Below are 4,545 nucleotides of genomic sequence, written 5' to 3'. Positions count from 1 at the left end.
ACAGGAAGTACCCAAAAATATTATTCTGTAATATAGTCCTTGGCAGGCACTAAATGATATTCAAAAAGAACATATGTGTCTACAATTCTTCTATTTGTAGCAATAGTAACTACTTCAGATTATAAATTTCAACAAAGCCTGGCTATTTGTGATTCTGGCGGCTTTACAACAAATACCCAGCAGAGTACTGTCATTCTAATGCCATTTGATCACATAGAAGACTGTGCCCAATGATGGCCAAAAAGCTGTCTAGAATTCACCAAAGCAGCTACGACTAAAATCAGTGCCAATAAATGCCAGTACACGCCCATTACATGAAGATCTCTTGTTGGAAAATAGAGCCCACATAAGTATAAGCCTCAGACTGATCAGGAGAGTGGGCTAAACAAAGACTACTTTGAAGGTTTCTTATGTAAAGGCCTGTTAGACAGACATAGCGAAGATTTTTATTCTAATCACACCCTGCTCTCCAACCCCGAACTCATTTACACACCTGACCCAACAGTAAAATCCTCTCTTCCAATTATGGAGATGTCTATATAGCCATCTGACACAGTGACACAGAAAACTCATTGTCTAGTTTCCTGTCTACTGAATTGGGATAGCGATTAGAGGACATATAAAGAGCTTCCCAGACAAGAAAAAGCTAAAGGAGTTCATCACCACCAAACCAGTATTACATGAAATGTTAGAGTCTTCTTTAAGAAGAAGGAAAAAAAGACAAAAACTATGAGCAATAAAATGGAAATAATTACATATCTATGAACAATTGAATCTAAAAAACAAAATAAGTGGACAAGCAGAACAGAAACAGACTCATAGTTGGGAGAATGGGTGAAAAAGGTGAAGGGATTAAGAAGTACAAATTGGTTGTTACAGAACAGTCATGGGGATGTAAAGTACAGCATAGGGAATATAGTCAATAACATAATAACTACGTACGTATGGTGTCAGATGGGTACAAGATTTGTTGGGATGATCACTTATTAGGTTATATAATGTCTAATCACTGAAACTAATATAATATTGTATGTCAAGTCAATTGTAATTAAAAAATAAAAATGATTTAAAAAATTTAGAAAGCCTGGTAAAAAGAAGCTAGAGAGAAAAGAATTAAAACACTGGTGATATTAAGAGACTTTTCTTGTTTAATTTTGCCTATGTTTTAATGATTTAAGTCTATTACTAAGAACTAGTCCAAGTTCTGTTATACTTCATTTACTTGAGTGTAAGTCAGCAATAATCCATCAACCAAATACTAGTTCCTTCTAACCAGCCTATCAGCTGTTAAGTTTCCGGACATTAGGTCAATAAAGGTAACCATGACATTTACTTTGGATGGGAGTCAAGTGTCTGCTTGGGATGCAGTAAAGGGCAAGGCCTAACTGAACAGCTCTGTGTGGTTTCCAAACTAAGCAACTGAGGGAGTAAAACTAGTATTTGTGGCCATTCTTGTGTGGTGTAATTAACCACCATCCAAGACAGTTACAATTCTTTGGTTTAGGCTATTCCTTAACGGGTCTGACAAAAGGTTCCTCATAAATTCACTTTATTCCTGAGCACAAAGGTATACTAGTTTCACAACAGGTAAATATATTTCACCCACTGGTTTGGGAGCCCCAGGCTGTGTCTAAGTCCAAATAGCCAGCTGTTCTGTTTGTCTTCATGGTCCCTCTGCCATCAACTTATATTGACACCATGGGAGGAGGAAATACATTTGGGCATGAAAGGTGCTCTGCGGTCAAGGAAACAAGCCCTGTGCTTAGTGTGGTATCAAATCCCTAAGGTTCCTAAGCATTTTATTGTTTATGAAAACTAAAACTCAAGCTTTCTCGATCATTTAGTGGTTGAGATTTAGAATGCGAGTATTGCTACTACTATGCTGCTGTCTTTACTAAAAGGCAACAGTAGCAGTTCAGATCTTGTAAAAACTGAGAAATCTAGTAGGCTCATTTACCTTATTGGGACAGCAGCATTATAAACAAACTAAACTAATAAAGGTCTGACTTAAACTAGTAATTCCTACAAGAAGACTGATTTGATCCTGCAGTTAAACCTACTGTTAGGAAGTCCTCAAACGAAAACCCCATGGGGAAAAAAGGCTCGATTAGACACCAAATTTTTCAGTCCTGATAATAGCAACTAATCAGAATCTGTCAATTTTGTTCTTTACCCTTAGTTGGGGATTTCTTTTGGGGGTAGGAGAGTGGAAGGGGTCAAGTAGAAAGTAGATAAATGCTCTAGTCCAGTGGTCGGCAAACTCATTAGTCAACAGAGCCAAATATCAACAGTACAACGACTGAAATTTCTTTTGAGAGCCAAATTTTTTAAACTTAAACTATACAGGTAGGTACATTGTTATTAACTCAATTAGGGTACTCCTAAGGCTTAGGAAGAGCCACACTCAAGGGGCCAAAGAGCCGCATGTGGCTCGCCAGCCGCAGTTTGCCGACCACGGCGCTAGTCAAATAAAAGTTATCTATAAACAACTGCATTTATGACATAATTGCCATCCATGCTTGCCAGATGTTGCCAAGCTTCATAAGAGAAGATACCTGGACGTCCCCTGTCAGAATCCCCACTGTTTGAAGTCCATTTGAGGATTACCTACTTCCCTATTGGCCCAGTCCACCATACTGCCTTCCTGTTGCAAATGAGCTAGGTGGTCATTAAGTCCATATGGCTCCATACAACACAGATCAAACTGTAGAACTGTTTACAACTTCTGGAATATATAATTTTAGAGATGAAAAGGGCTGAAGAGATCACCTTACCCAACCCTTTCATTTCATAGAAGTCAAGACCCAGAGAGGTGAAGTGACTTGCCCAAGGTACCACAGACAGTTAACTGTAGACAGAGGACTGGAACCAAGGTCTCCGCCTTTCTGTCTGGTCCTTTGCCCACTGCATCACACTATAATTTCAATACTTTAAATCATGGTTCTCTGAGAACCGTAAGCTTAAATTATTTCAGGCCTGGAGCTCCCCTCTGAATCCTGCCGGAGAGGATGAAGAACAGCACGCTGCCCTGAGGGAAGGAGGGGATAGGATCTTTTGGAAGAGGCCAAAATGTAAACTGTAGATTCTACACAGACACCCAATATACCAAAAGGCACTGCAAATTATACAGGGTGGGGTTTTTAAAAAAATGTTCTGGGTAAAAATTCCTGAGATCCCACTGTAGATCTAAGTGGGTGGGAATACCACCACAGAAAGTCAAAGGCCTTAGCCACCATAAAAAAAATTCTTGCGATACATTTATCCAGCCCAGTACTAATGGTTTTCTTAAAACTGCTCTTTGATGATGATGATGATGATGATATAGTAGCCTCTGCCAATTCCTTTGATGAAGAAAGTCATTCTTTCAAGACCAATGCCAAGGAAACACACATTACTGATTAGCACAGGACAAGTCCTTCGAACAGCAAAGACCATTTTAATGACCAAACATATGCTGATGAGCCTCAAGCACTAAGTCAGGACTGCTTCACTTAGCAGGATATGTGCTCACAAAAAAAGGAAACAGGGGTCTGAATATTGATTTTTTTCATGTGAGAAAAAATCTTATGCCACCAGGTTTCCATAATTTTAGCATAGGTTTCTATTTTCTAGGATCCTCTGAGAAGCCCATTTAAACATCTCTATGCAATTCTCACACATTTGGGCAGAGATAGGAAATGATAAGAAAATGCTTGGAAGACTGTTGGCACAACTCAATCTGGAGAGAACAAGTGAAGGCTGGGAACAAGAGCAGGGCAAGAGGACTGGCTGGGACCACGCTACGCTGCTTCCTCCAGCTTATCAAGACGCAGGCAGGAAACAGAAGCAGAAAAGAATGCCCAAGAAGGAGATAGCAAGCCTCTGGATTCAAGGAAGAAGCCCTTCCAGGGGCCAAGGAGAGAGGAACTCCCTCCTGAGAAAGGAGAAATGGCTGTCCAGGACAGGGATGGGGGAGGGACGCGCTTTTACAGGACACACACTCTGTAGCCAACAGGCTCCATTTTCCCAGGGATTGCTCTTCCTAAAGTTACCATCTTGGTCAGGCTTCTGCCTTGTCTGGAGGTCATCCAATCTTACTGCCAATTTCTCCAGGTTAGAAAAGCAGCTTACAGGGGCATCTGAATTGTGAAGGAGGCTGGCTAAGCTTCCCAATCTGTTTCTCCTTTTGGACAACATCTCTTTAACTGCTAAGGCAGTAAAATAAATATTGAGATTTCCAAAGACAAGAATTATGAAAGTACCAGGGAAGACATCTTATTGAAGAAATTGGTGGGGGAGCCAAAGATACCATTGGAAAGTAAACAAAGTCAAAAACCTGACTATGCACTCTGACTCAAACCTCAGTTGCTACTCATCTCCTCCCCTCAGGGGCAGACAGCGATGGTATATGGAACAATTAAGAAAAGATTAAAATGGCTTATGATGTTTAAGAAGGAAGAAGGATTTTCTAAAAAAGAAGAAGGAAAAAGAAATAACTGCTGAAAAGTTTTTTACCAAACGGTACTACATTTTACATTCTGGATTGTATGTGATTATCTGAAAACA

This window comes from Myotis davidii, unplaced genomic scaffold (assembly GCF_000327345.1).
Source record: "Myotis davidii unplaced genomic scaffold, ASM32734v1 scaffold69, whole genome shotgun sequence".
Lineage (NCBI taxonomy): Eukaryota > Metazoa > Chordata > Mammalia > Chiroptera > Vespertilionidae > Myotis > Myotis davidii.
The sequence above is the reverse complement of the archived record's forward strand: the minus strand, read 5'-3'. Positions refer to the sequence as shown.